Source organism: Macaca fascicularis, chromosome 1 (assembly GCF_037993035.2).
Source record: "Macaca fascicularis isolate 582-1 chromosome 1, T2T-MFA8v1.1".
In the NCBI taxonomy this organism is placed as follows: Eukaryota; Metazoa; Chordata; class Mammalia; order Primates; family Cercopithecidae; genus Macaca; species Macaca fascicularis.
This window is the reverse complement of record NC_088375.1, coordinates 107,307,498-107,322,404: the sequence shown is the minus strand read 5'-3', so window position 1 is coordinate 107,322,404 and position 14,907 is coordinate 107,307,498. Positions and strand designations below refer to the sequence as shown.

The window sequence follows — 14,907 nt, the reverse complement described above, 5'->3', positions numbered from 1 at the left end:
GGCTGCAGTGAGCAATTGCACCACTGCACTCAAGCCTGGGTGACAGAGCAAGACTCCATCTCAAAAAAAAAAAAAAAAACTAACCAGGCATGGTGGCATGCGTCCACAGTTTCAGCTACTCAGGAGGCTGAGGTGGAAGGACTGTTTAAGCTCAGGTATTTGAGACAGCAGTTTACCATGATTATACCACTGTACTCCACTGGATGACAGAGCAAGACCCTATCTCTATTAAAAAAAGGCAAACAAAAAAACTCCCCAAAAACCATTCCCATAATAATTCTTTTTGCCTTAAACTTTGTCTTATATTAGTATGGTGACATTAACTTTCTGGTTAATATTTACCTACAACATTTTTTTCACTGTTAATTTCAATTTCTACACCTTTATGTTTTTGACAGTATTTACCTGAATTTGTTTTTCCATTGAATTGTTTCTAAAAAACTGACTAGTACATTTACACTTGTAATGATCACTAATATATTTAGTTTTATTTCTACCATCTTCTGTTCTATTTACCTTGCTTGTTCTGTGCTTCCTTATTGCTATGTTTGTTTTGAGACAGTCTCACTCTGTCATCCAGCCTAGGGTGCAGTGGTGTGAAACTGGCTCAATGCAACCTCTGTCTCCCAGGTTCAAGTGATTCTTCTACCTCAGCCTCTAAAGTAGCTGGGATTACAGGTGTATGCCACCAATGCCCAGCTAATTTTGTATTTTTTGTAGAGATGGGGTTTCACCATATTGGCCACACTGGGCTTGAACTGGCCTCAAGTGATCCACCCATCTCAACCTCCCAAAGTGCTAGGATTACAAGCATGAGCCACCATGTCCAGCCCCTTCTTGTTCTTTACTTTTTTTTTTTTTTTTTGAGATGGAGTCTCATTCTGTCACCCAGGCTGGAATGCAGTGGCGTGATCTCGGCTCACTGCAACCTCCGCCTCCTGGGTTCAAGCAATTCTCTGCTTCAACCTCCCGAGTAGCTGGGATTACAGGTATCCGCCACCACTCCTGGCTAATTTTTGTATTTTTAGCAGAGACGGGGTTTCACCATGTTGGCCAGGCTGGTCTCAAACTCCTGACCTCGTGATTCACCTGCCTCGGCCTCCCAAAGTGCTGGGATTACAGGCGTGAGCCACTGCACCTGGCCCTTCTTGCTCTTTTATGCCTTCTATTAAATTTTTATTTTTTATTTCAGTCCTATCTTATTTTTAGTTCCAATGAATTAGTCATCATTAGTGTGTTACAGTCAAAGCTATTTTATTTTATTTTGACAGAGTATTGCTCTGTCACCCAGGCTGGAGTGCAATGTCACAATCTCCTGGCTCACTGCAACCTCTGCTTCCTGGTTTCAAGTGATTCTTGTGCCTCAGCCTCCCAAGTAACTGAGCCTACAGACATGCACCACCACGCCTGGCTTTTGTATTTTTAGTGGAGACAGGGTTTCGCCATGTTGGCCAGACTGGTCTCGAACTCCTGGCCTCAAGTGATCTGCCTGCCTCAGCCTCCCAAAGTGCTGGGATCACAGATGGGATTACAGGTGTGACCCATTGTGCCTGGCCTGGAACTTCTATTTTTAATGTCAGTGTTTTTGCAACATTGTACTTAATTGTTGTATTTAGTCCCTGACCTCAGAATGCTTACAGCTGAGTAACTAGACACACTTCTGTGGATAACTAAGAAAGACCACATCTTTTTGAGACTGAGTCTCCCTCTGTCACCCGGCCTGAAGCGCACTGGTAAAATCATAGCTTACTGCAGCCTCACTCCTGAACTCAAGTGATCCTCCTCTTTAGGCCTCCCAAAGCACTGAGATTACAGGCATGAATCACAGAGCCTGGCCTGAGTCTAATTTTCATTCCTTTGCAGTAATCTATTTGGCTGCTTTCGTAAGATCTTTGTCTTTAGTGTTATTCTTTCAGGATTCACTATTTTTTTTCCTTGAAGATTCATACTTAGAAATTATGTGAAATTTTCTGCTATTATCTCTTTGAATGTTGCTACTCTCCATTTTCTCTACCCTACCTTAGAACTCCCATGAGATATATCTTGGACCATCTCACTCTAGTCTTCATGTCTCATCTCTTTTTTCGTATTTTCCGTTTTTAATATTCCTATGCTGCATTCTGTGTAATTTCTATTGTTCCTAATTTTCAACTGTGTTGGATATACTGTTTATATAACGAGTTAATTTTACTGATCTACTTCAAAGCAGATCAACTTTGGATGCATATTAGAATCATCTAAATAACTGTAAAACAAACAAACATACTGATATCACGGTCCAATTCCCAAAGATTCTGATTTAATCAGTCTGCCATTGAACTCATGCAGCTATCCTTTAACAAATTCCCCAGTTAGTTCTATTATTTAGCCAGTGTTGAGAATCACCCCATCACCATACCAACTTGGTATAGTATTTCTTACACCTTAGAAAATTCTTCCCATGACTTCCTGTCGTATTCCAGTCACTGCTCCATGTCCCTGAACCCTTCTATAGCAAAATTCCTCAAGAGTTACCTATACTTGTCGTCTCTTTCTTCTGGATTAAAACCACTTCAGTTCAGGTTTTATTCCCTCAATTTAAAGAGATTATTTTTTCCAGGTCACTAATTACCTTCATGTTGCCAAGTCCAATAATTATGTATTTATCAATCCTTATTTGAACTTTCAGCTGCATTTTATAAATTCAATCTTCCTTCCTTCTTGAACTGCATTCTTCACTTGGCTTTCGGGACTTCACATCTCTGGGTCTTATTCTACACTCATGATCCTTTATTCTTAGTCTTCTTCATTAGTTTTTATTCATCTTTCTATCTTCTAACTGTAAAAATGGAGTGTTCCCATGGCTTTAAATAGCATTTATATACTAATTCTCAAATTGATATTCCTAGCTGTCATTCTCCTCCAAAACTCTCTTTATATAGTCAGTTACCTAACTAACATCTCCATTTGGATGTTGTCTTAGTCCATTTTGTGTGGTGGCTAATGCCTGTGATCCAAGTACTTTGGAAGGCTGAGGCAGGGGGATCATGACGTCAAGAGTTCAAGACCAGCCTGGCAAGATGGTGAAACCCTGTCCCTACTAAAAATACAAAAAAACTAGCCAGGTGTGGTGGTGGGTGCCTGTAATCCCAGCTACTCAGAAGGCTGAGGCATAGCATTGCTTGAACCCGGGAGGCAGAGGTTGCAGTGAACCAAGATCGCGCCACTGCACTCTGGCCTGGGCAACAGCAAGACTCATCTCAAAACAAAACAAAAAACAAACAAAAAACCCCCTACAGACTGGGTAATTTACATAGGGGTGTGTGGGAGTGTGTGTTCTGTTTTGTTTAGAGATGGAGTTTCTTCATGTTGCCAAATTCCTTGAGCTCAAATGATCCTCCTACCTTAGCATCCCAGGTAGCTGGGGCTATGGGTGTATGTCACTGTACCCAGCTTTTGGTACTTTATAAAGACCAGAAGTTTATTGGCTATTTATTGGCATACAGTTCCAGAAGTTGGGAAGCCTAACATCAAGGTGCTGGCATGTGGTGAAGACCTTCTTGCTGTCTAATAACACAGCAGATGGGCAAAGAGAAGGTGCCCTTCTATAACATTAATCCCACCCATGAGGGTAAAGCCCTAACAACTTAATCACTTCTTAAAGGTCCCACTTCTTAATATTATTACAATGTCAATTAAATTTCAACATGAATTTTGGAGGGACAAACATTCAAACGATAGCAGATATCTAATAAGCATTTTATAATCTTATGTCCAAAACTGTTTCTTCCCCTATTGTTACACATCTTAGCAAATGACACCACCATTCAAACTAAACACTTGGAGTCATTCTTAGTTCCTCTTTCTCATACCCACATGCATTCTATCTGCAAACGCTATCAGCATCACCTTCCAAATGTATTTTAAATTTGATTTTTTTTTTCCTTTGTTTGAGACATCACCCAGGCTGCAGTGCAGTGGCACGATCTTGGCTCACTGCAACCTCCGCCTTCCGGTTTCAAGCGATTCTCCTGCCTCAGCCTCCCAAGTAGCTGGGATTACAGGCATGCACCACCATGCCCAGCCAATTTTTGCACTTTTAGTAGAGATGGGTTTTACCAGTAATTCTTTTTAACTCTGTTTCTACTGTTACTCTTTCAGTCTATGTCCGATAGAGAAATCACAGTGATCTTTCTAAAATTTAAGATTATAATACTCCTTTGCTCAAAATGCTTAAATGGCATCTGTCGCAGTTTAAAAACACTGTCCCCCTAAAATTCTTCAAAACTCCTCAAATCAGGCCCAGGCACGGGGGCTCATGCCTGTAATCTCAGCACTTTGGGAGGCTGACGTGGGTGGATCACCTGAGGTCAGGAGTTCAAGACCAGCCTGGCCAACATAATGAAACCCTGTCTCTACTAAAAATATAAAAATTAGGCAGTATGGTGGTGGCCGCCTGTGATCCCAACTACTCAGGAGGCTGAGGCAGGAGAACAGCTTGAACCCAGGAGGCAGAGGCTGCAGTGAGTTGAGATCGCACCACTGCACTCCAGCCTGGACAACAGAGCAAGACTCCATCTCAAAAACAAACAAAAAAAGCCTGACTCCTCACATCAAGAGGCAGAGTCTATGTCTTCTTCTCTTCTCTTGAATCTGGCTGGGAGTTGGGGAATGGGGTCTGACTGTTTCAACCAGTTGCTGTGCGATTTCTGCAACTGAGTTGTAAAAAACAATGCAGCTTCTCTCTTATTTACTGAAATACTCAAATCTGGAGCCCTGAGCTACTAAGAAGTTTCACTACCCCAAGGCTGCCATGCTGTGAAAAAAGCCAAGCCTCAGGGAGAGACCACAATAGACACCGAGTTGGCACTCCTCTGCTTTTTGAGTCATTTCAGCCCAGGCACCAGACATGTTACTCTCCTTCACAGTAATTATTATCATCTGACATATTCTATTTGTTCATCTATTTCCCATTCAATAAAATGTAAGCACTCCTTAGGAGAGGTTTCTATTTTATTCAGTGCCTGGCCTACAATATTTACTAGATAAAATATGTGCTGATAAAAGACCATATTCTTGATTACAGGCTCATGCCTGTAATCTCAGCACTTTGGCTATGCTGAGGCAGGTGGACGGCTTCAGTCCAGAAGTTCAAGACCAACCTGGGAGACATGGCAAAACCCCATCTCTACCAAAAAAAAAAAAAAAAATTAGCTGGACATGGTGGCGCATCCCTGTAGTCCCGGCTACTCCAGAGGCTGCACCCAGGAGGTGGAGAGGGCAGAGAGCTAAGATCATGCCACTGCACTCCAGCCTGGGCAACAGAGCAAGACTCTGTCTCAAAGACAAAACAAAATATTTACAAAATATTCTTTAGCATTTCTAGATTTTCTATTTGATTCTTTTTCAAATGTCTCCTCCTCCAAAGTATTTTTTTCTTTTTTTTCCAAAATGTTTATATTTAATCCTTTTTTTTTTTTTTTTTTTTTGAGATGGAGTCTCATTCTGCCGCCCAGGCTGGAATGTAATGGTGTGATCTCAGCTCACTGCAACCTCCACCTCCCGGGTTCAAGCGATTCCCCTGCCTCAGCCTCCTGAGTAGCTGGGATTACAGACATGTGCCACCTCACCCAGCTAATGTTTTACATTTTTAGCAGAGGTGGGGTTTCACCATGTTGCCTATGTTGGTCTTGAACTCCAGCAATTTAGGCAATTTAGGGTTGCCTAGCAGGTTAATTTCAACATAACAAAAATTAGCCAGGCGTGGTGGCATGTGCCTATAATCCCAGCTACTCAGGAAGCTGCAGCAGGAGAATTGCTTGAACCCGGGAGGCGGAGGTTGCAGTGAACCAGGAACGCGCCACTACACTACAGCCTGGGTGACAGAGCAAGATTCCATCTCAAAAAAAAAAAAAAAAAAATTCGTTTTATTATGATAAGAACACTTAACACAAGATCTACCCTCTTAAATTTTCTTTTTTTTTTTTTGAGACGGAGTCTTGCTCTGTCACCCAGGCTGGAGTGCAGTGGCCGGATCTCAGCTCACTGCAAGCTCCGCCTCCCGGGTTTACGCCGTTCTCCTGCCTCAGCCTCACTGCAAGCTCCGCCTCCCGGGTTTACGCCGTTCTCCTGCCTCAGCCTCCCGAGTAGCTGGGACTACAGGCGCCCGCCACCTCGCCTGGCTAGTTTTTTTTTTTTGTATTTTTTAGTAGAGACGGGGTTTCACCGTGTTAGCCGGGATCGTCTCTCGATCTCCTGGCCTCGTGATCCGCCCGTCTCGGCCTCCCAAAGTGCTGGGATTACAGGCTTGAGCCACCGCGCCCGGCCTACCCTCTTAAATTTTCAAGTGTACAATACATTAATGTTGATTAATGTTGACTATAGATACAGTGTTGTATGGCAGATCTCTAGAGCTTTTTCCTCCTGCTTGACATTAATTTTACATACACTGTTTAGCAACTCCCCAATTTCTCCTCCCCCTCAGCCTTTGGCAACCACCATTTAACTGTCAACCTATGAATCTGACTACTTTAGATACCTCACATAAGTAGACTCACACAGTTATTTGTCTTTCTGTGACTGTCTTATTTCCCTTAGCATAATGTCCTCAAGCTTCATCCATGTTGTCACATGTGGGAGTGCTAATATCTCTTAGGGATCCTGATTTTATTATTTTGGAAATCTAGAAGCACGATTGCTGGACCATCTGGTACTTCTATATTTAATATGTCAAGGAACCTCCATGTTTTCCATAGTGGCTTCTTGTACCATTTTGCATTCCCACCAACAGTGTGCAAGGGTTTCACCTTCTTCACTCCCTTGTCAATTAAAAAAAAATAGGCATCTTGACATTGACAGGTGTGAGGTGATATTTCATTGTGGTTTTGATATGTACTTCTCTGATGATTAGCAATGTTGAGCAATTTTTCATATATACTTGGCCACTTTTATGTCTTCTTTGGAGAATGTCTATTCAGGTCCTTGGTCCACTTTTTGTTGTTAAATCTTACAGTGAATTATATTGAATTCAAAGGTAGTATTCCTATTTGAGAAATAAAAAACTAAAATCAAGTTGTACAAGCAATCATGAGATAAATCAGTAAAGAGTCCTGCTCAAATCATACCAGAGCAGACACCCAGCCCGCATGAAGATGTTTTTGTTCAACACAAATGGTAACAGAGAGTAACACAATGGCCACAGAATGAGAACTAAGTGCACTCGAATTTTTTATGAGTTCTGGCTAGGCTCTAACAAGCCTAGCATTCTTTTCTTACCAGGTGAACAGAAATCATCTGCTAATGCCAGAAACTTTAAAGCTCTTAATCCAGTTGGAAATAACTATAATTGAGGACCTTTTTACTAGCTACTTGCTTCCCAATTTAGGGTTGCCTAGCAGGTTAATTTCAACATAACAAAAGGTGTTAACTGGCTGGCCACATCATGCGCTGGTGACAGGGGCAGGTTTAATTAGTTTTGTGCTCAGATCACTGAGCCTCCTGGCTGCTCTTGTCCATCTCCACACCTTGGTCCTAAGCATTCTGAGACTCAGTCAGCTGAGGGTAAAAGGGACCTAACCAGCCAGTTGAGGGGCATGTCATTAACAAGATAACCCATCAAGTCATTTAAAGATTCCGAGGAGGCTGTCAGACACTTCCTTAAAGGAGGCAGTATTGTGGAACACTGAGTAGATGTCACCTGCCATCACCCCCATGTGCTTGGCCTGACCTTAGATGTTCTGTGGCAATCCGTTGATGTTGGGCAGAAGGGTATGGCATGTGGTCTGGAGCTGCTAAGTCAAGTTGTGGGCAACAGCAAAAGGATGTGACTCAATGTGCTCAGCACAGTGGGACTCATCAGTATCACGGTATCCAATACTCCTTATCCACTCCACCCGAGAGGTAGAGCTTATCATGAGCATCCTGAATTTTCTGATTGGCACTATGCACACTCTTTCTGGCAATTTCAATGAAGTGAACAGTAGAATGGAGCTGAGAAATGGTCTCTTGGCTTTTCTGCTTAGCTTCTTTAACCCTGCTGAGAGCCTGCTGGTAGGAAGTGAAGTTTGGTAGACACGGAGTAAAGCTTGGTAGACAGGGATCCCAGTCTAACGTAACAACTTGGCTTCTGAACTGTATCATATCCTTCAACTTTTTTTGCTTCTTTTTCTAGCTCTTCCTCAGTGAGAGGGAGGTACTGTCCTACCAAGAGCTCTGATTTGGTGGTGCATTTTCTATGCCACTGCTCACGAGCTGCATCATCTGACTTCCCAAGCCTGTGTTAATGCTGCTACTGACACAGACTTGGTCTCCACAGTGCCAGTCACTACCCCTTTGGTCCTGTCCATTACCCCTGTGATGAATCCAGTTACAGTAGTCGTCACAGCACCTTTGGCATTGGCAATAACCTGAGCTGATGCTGATTCAGAATAAGCAGTCTTTCCTCAATCCTGTCTAGCTCCTTACAGGCATAGATACTGGCAAAACTGCAATCTGCAGCTCTAGCTTCCGGATGACGGGCAGAGCACTGGACATGGCCACCGAGGTGATGGTCTTCACGCCCTTCTTTGCCATCTCACACACAGACTTCAAGTAGGGACACTGGTCCTTTGTACTGACATGGGCTGAGGACATGGGGTCATACATGGAACTCACCAAGGGCAGGGTGACCACCCAAGTCACGACACTTGGGTGGTGTGGATCAACTGCAACAGATGCCATTTTTCTTCCTGGAGAAATAAATTGACGGACGGCAGCAAAGGGCCTATTTTTAGGCCCTTTTTTTTTTTTTGCTACTGAGTTGTATGAGTTTTTTACATATGTTGGAGATTAACCCCTTATCAAATACATGGTTCACAAACATTTCCTCGCATTTTGTAGACTGCCTTTCCATTCTGCCGTTTCCTTTGCCATGCAGAAGCTTTTTAGGTTGATGCAGTTCCACTTGCTTTTGTTGCCTGTGTTTTTGATGTCATATCCACGAAATCATTGCCAAGACCAATGTCATAATGCTTTTTCCCTGTTTTCTTCTTATGAGTTTTATAGTTTCAGGTCTTATGTTTAACTCTTTAATCCATTTTGAGTTGATTTTTGTGTACAGTACAAGATAAATTTCATTATTTTGCTGTGGATATCCAGTTTTCCCAGCACCATTTGTTGGAGGGACCACCCTTGCCCTATTGATCCTTTCCTTATTGTGTATTCTTGAGTCCAAACATAAATTTTCAGGAGACATTCCCATCTACCCCCAGCCAGAGACACAAAAGTTTCCTTGTTTCCTCAAACAGTAGATGGAATTTTCTGTGGTCCCTTCCTTTCTCTTGAGTATGAACCTTTAAGGCTCCCTGCTTTATATACAGATTTGCATTTCTAACTGTTCCATACAGGCCTAAGGCTCATGGACATTAAAATCAAGCCTTTAGGTAACTGAGACTAGGCAAAGCACCCAGAAATACCACAGCATTAAGTCACATGCATACTGCTCATTTTCAGTTCCTCTTTCATCTGCAGTCCCTGAGAATTTTCCTTAATTCTTTCAGGCTTAGCTAGCTATGCATTTTTAAACATTTGTTTAAAAATTTAAAAATAGTTGTTACATTTCATCCGGCATTACTAGGTGTTTTGTAATGGAATAGCATAAGGGTTTTAGGTTATATGGTCTGTTATCCTGGCATTATAAAATATGCTGGTCTGGAAGTTTAACATTTATTTTCATAAGAACTAGTTCAGTTTAAATAAAATAACTCCACAGACGATTAAATGCAAAAGGAAAAACACATCTTAACAATGGAACAATCTTGTTGTTACCTTACCCTAGGGATCAAACTTTTCACTGCAGGCACTGAGACAACATGGAAACAATCTGACAAATCTATAATGTGGAACCTATTTCAAATCAATAAGCGTTGTCTCTTCAAAACAGGTGATATCAAAAAAAAGAGGTGGTGATACAGACTGTCCTAGGTTGAGAGACTTAGAGACATAACCAAATATAATGTATAATCTTTGATTGAATCTTGGTTTAAACACAACTACAAAAGATATTATGGGGAACTGGGTAAATTTTCAAATGGACTCAGTATTAAATAATATTAGGGAATTATTATTAATCTTGTTGGTTATAATAGTATTGTGGTTGAACAGGAGATTGTCCGTATTTTTTTTGAGATGTAACTGTACCATTCGTTTTCTTTTTTCTTTTCTTTTTCTTTTTTTTCCCGAGACAGAGTCTTGCTCTGTTGCCCAGACTGAAGTGCACTGGCAAGATCTTGGCTCACTGTAACTTCTGCCTCCTGGGTTCAAGTGATTCTCCTACCTCAGCCTCCCGAGTAGCCAGGATTACAGACATGTGTCCCCACACCCGGCTAATTTTTGTATTTTTAGTAGAGACAGGATTTTCCTATGTTGGTCAGGTAGGTCTCAAACTCCTGACCTTAGTGATCCACCCACCTTCCACCTCCCAAAGTGCTGGGATTACAGGCACGAGCCCAGTCTACTATTAATTTTCTATGGCTGCTATAATAAATTACCACAAATTTAGTGGCTTAAACACAATACAAACGTTATTACCTTTCACTCAGAAAGTCATTAAGTCTAAAACGGGTCTCATTATGCTAAATTCAAGGCATGGGTATGGCTCCTACTTATTTATTTATTTATTTTTTAGATAAGAGTCTGGCTCTGTCACCTGGGCTGGAGTGCAGTGGCACAATCTTGGCTCACTGCAACCTCTGCCTTCTGCAGCTCAAGCGATTCTCCCACCTCAACCTCTGGGGACTGGAAGTAGCTGGGATTACAGCTGTGCATCACCACGCTCAGCTAATTTTTGTAATTTTTGTATTTTTTGTAGAGATGGGATTTCGCCACATTGCCCAGGTTGGTCTCCAACTCCTGGCCTCAAGTGATCCACCTGCCTTGGCCTCCCAAAGTGCTAGGATTACAGGCATGAGTCACCGTGCCTAGTCAGCTCCTACATTTCTTCTGGAGTTTCTAGAAGAAAATCCATTGTCTTGCTGTTACCTGCTAGAGACAATCTACTTTGCTGGGTTCATGGCCACTTCCTTCATCTTCAAATCTCAGGCCTACGTACTCTGACTGCCATCTCGCTGACACTCTTCTGCTCCCCTTTTCCATTTTAGGACCCTTATGATTATATTGGGCCCACCTGGATAATCTAGACTAAATTCCATATTTTAAGGTCAACTGATTAGTAACCTTAATTCCGTCTACTATCTTTGTTTTTTTTTTTGAGACAGAGTCTCACACAGTCGCCCAGGCTGGAGTGCAGTGGCGCGATCCTGGCTCACTGCAAGCTCCGCCTCCTGGGTTCACACCATTCTCCTACCTCAGCCTCCCAAGTGGCTGGGACTACAGGTGCCCACTGCCATGCCCGGCTAATGTTTTGCATTTTTTTTAGTAGAGACGGGGTTTCACTATGTTAGCCACGATGGTCTCAATCTCCTGACCTCGTGATCCACCCGCCTCAGCCTCCCAAAGTGCTGGGATTACAGGCATGAGCCACGGCGCCCGGCCTCCATCTACTATCTTAATTCTCTGTTGCCATGAAATGGAACATATTCTCAGGTTATGGGGGCTGGGGTGTAGACATCTTGGGAGAAGGGGCATTATTTTGCCTACCACAGCAATCTTAAGTATTTAGAGGTAAAAGTCTAAAACTTACTTAGAAGTGGTTTAGAAAAAATGTTTATGCTATATATCAATGGCATACTGATACGTGCCAAGCAAATACGGCAAAATATTCACTGCTGACAAGATGGTAGTTACATAGCTGTTGCTTGTACTACCCTATTTTTCTGTATGCTTAAATATTCTCAATTTTTTTATATTTAAAAACTAAAACATTTAGAACTTTAAGATTAAAAAACTTAAAACAAATAAGCTGAACACAATGGATTCCTTTTTCTAAAAATGTCTACTGAGCACGGTGGTGCACACCTGTAATCCCAGCACTTTGGGAAGCAGAGGTGGAAGGATCACTTGAGGCCAAGAGTTCAAGATTGGCCTGGGCAGGCCGGGCGCGGTGGCTCATGCCTGTAATCCCAGCACTTTGGGAGGCAGAGGCGGGCGGATCACAAGGTCAGGAGATCGAGACCACGGTGAAACCCCGTCTCTACTAAAAATACAAAAAATTAGCTGGGCGCGGTTGTGGGCGCCTGTAGTCCCAGCTACTCGGGAGGCTGAGGCAGGAGAATGGCGTGAACCCGGGAGGCGGAGCTTGCAGTGAGCCGAGATCGCGCCACTGCACTCCAGCCTGGGCGACAGAGCGAGACTCCGTCTCAAAAAAAAAAAAAATAAATAAATAAAGATTGGCCTGGGCAACATAGAGAGATCCCACCTCTAATAAATAAACCAACTAACCAAAAAGAAAGAGAGAGAGAGAGAGAGAAAGAGAGAGAGAGTGTGTGTGTGCTTGTGTGTAATTATGACTTGCCTTTGATATCGTGTCCCTTCATAGAAAACGGATGCCCTTTTCTACTGTAGGCACTAATAAAATTAGTGGCACCTCATAAACTTTTCACGTTGATAAAATATGTAAAAGTTAGTCACTATATTCACTATAGTCCCCTTATCAAGTCAGAAAGTGGGAGATAAAAAAGGAGAGAGAGATGTCTCTGGAATGGTCCCAGAACATAAGTCCTTAAGATATTTATAATCAGTTAAGTGCTGAAATCATCACCCATTCTTACATGTGAAGAAGAGCTCCTTTGTAGTTTGCCTTCTGTCACAGGAGACATCAATCAGCCAGAGGTCCAAGACCTGTTCACCCCTATGTAATGTTTTTTAAAACTCTGAATTAGATAATCCAACAATACAGAAAGAAGACTAGAAGCAATAAGAACTTCCATCTCACTGAAGAGGTCAAGTGAAGACTCTTTTGAAATCATTCAGTTTTGAAGCACCTACCTAGTATTGTAAGAAATACAAGTAATTTGACAGTGAATACAAGGATAATATAGTAACTGGAGAAATCTGGAGAAGCAATTGCTCTCAAATAGAGAAGAGGCCCAGTAACAAGAATGTTAAAACATGGCTGACTTCAAGAATAGGATCAGCCGGGCGCGGTGGCTCAAGCCTGTAATCCCAGCACTTTGGGAGGCCGAGACGGGCGGATCACGAGGTCAGGAGATCGAGACCATCCTGGCTAACACGGTGAAACCCCGTCTCTACTAAAAATACAAAAAACTAGCCGGGCGAGGTGGCGGGCGCCTGTAGTCCCAGCTACTCGGGAGGCTGAGGCAGGAGAATGGCGTAAACCCAGGAGGTGGAGCTTGCAGTGAGCTGAGATCTGGCCACTGCACTCCAGCCTGGGCGACAGAACGAGACTCCGCCTCAAAAAAAATAAAAATAAATAAATAAAAGAATAGGATCAAGGTCTCAAACTAGATAGTTCTGATTTCTTCCCCCTTCCTAGAAGGTTGTTCTTTCTTCTGTCTGGTGAGTTACAGGAAAGTGACGGAATATCCTTCCTTCTAATCTACCTTACTTCTCTTCTTATAGTCCATATTTATAATAAAGACGTCATCATTCCCTTTATTGAGTTAAAAACTCAGAAATCAGGCTGGGGGCATGATGGCTCACACCTGTAATCCCAGCACTTTGGGAGGCCAAGATGGGCAAGAGTTCAAGACCAGCCTGGGCAATATGGCAAAACCCCATGTCCACAAAAAACACAAGAGTTCAAGACTAGCCTGGGCAACATGGCAAAACCCCATCTCTACAAAAAATACAAAATTATCACAGGATGGTGGCATGCACCTGTGGTCCCAGCAACCTAGAAGGCTGAGGTGGGAGGATCACTTGAGCTCAGGAGGTCAAGGCTGCGGTGAGCCGAGATCATGCCACTGAATTCCAGTCTGGGGAACAGAGCGAGACCATGTCTCAAAACCAAACAAAGCCCCAGCTACTCGGGAGGCTGAGGCGTGAGCATCATTTGGGTCTATGTAAAGGCCGAAGTGAGCATGATTGTATCACTGCACTCTAGCCTAGGTGACAAGGCAAGACCCTATCTCCAAAAAAGAAAAAAGAGAGAAACAACCAAATTGTATATGTATGTGGGTATATATGTATGTTATGTATTTGTAAATATCATTTAAAAAATTAGACATTAAAATGGGTCGGAGTGGTGTTAGGGTAGGGGAAGAGACTACTCTTAAAAGTATGGTCAGTAAAGTCCTGTCAGAAAAAAATAACATTTGAGCAAGTCCTGAATTAAGGGCAGTCCTGAATTAAAGGCAAATATCTGGGGAGAGAAGGTAACAAGTAGTGGTCACAGCAAGAATGTTGCTTGAGACAGGATAGCACTTAGCCTGTGCAATCAACAGTAAAAAGGTACAGATGAAGTGCTAAATCCAAGACGGAGGGTGGTACTTTAAGACTATACAGGGTGCGGTGGCTCGCAGCACTTTGGGAGGCCAAGGTATGTAGGACTGATTGAGCTCAGGAGTCCAAGACCAGCCTGGGCAACATAGCAAGATTCCATCTCTACTAAAAATACAAATAGAAATCAGGCAGGTGTGGTGGAGTGTGCCTGTAGTTCCAGCTACTCAGGAAGCTGGGGTGGGAGGATTGCTTGAGCTCGGGGGATCTAGTCTGCAGTGAGCCATGATTTCAGCACTGCACTTCAGCCTGGGGGGCAGCAAGACTTTGTCTCAAAAAAAAAAAAAAAAAAAAAAAAAAGACCATGCAAGGCTGGGCAAGGTGGCTCACGCCTATAACCCCAGCACTTTGGGAGACCGAGGTGGATGGATCACCTGAGGTGAGGAGTTCGAGACCAGCCTGGCCAACATGGTGACACCCTGTCTCTACTAAAAATACAAAAATTAGCCAGATGTAGTGGCATGGGCCTGTAATCCCAGCTGCTTGGGAGGCTGAGACAGGAGAATCACTTGAACCCAGGAGGTGGAGGCTGCA

General features: G+C 42.9%; 1 protein-coding gene and 1 pseudogene across 3 annotated transcripts in view; both read right to left on the bottom strand.

Moving 5' to 3' along the window:
• Positions 1-14,907, bottom strand: part of GATAD2B (GATA zinc finger domain containing 2B) — a 118,241-nt gene that overhangs the window by 42,076 nt on the left and 61,258 nt on the right. The gene's annotated exons all lie outside the window — the stretch shown is intronic.
• LOC141407126 (perilipin-2 pseudogene) lies at positions 7,294-8,811 on the bottom strand (annotated as a pseudogene).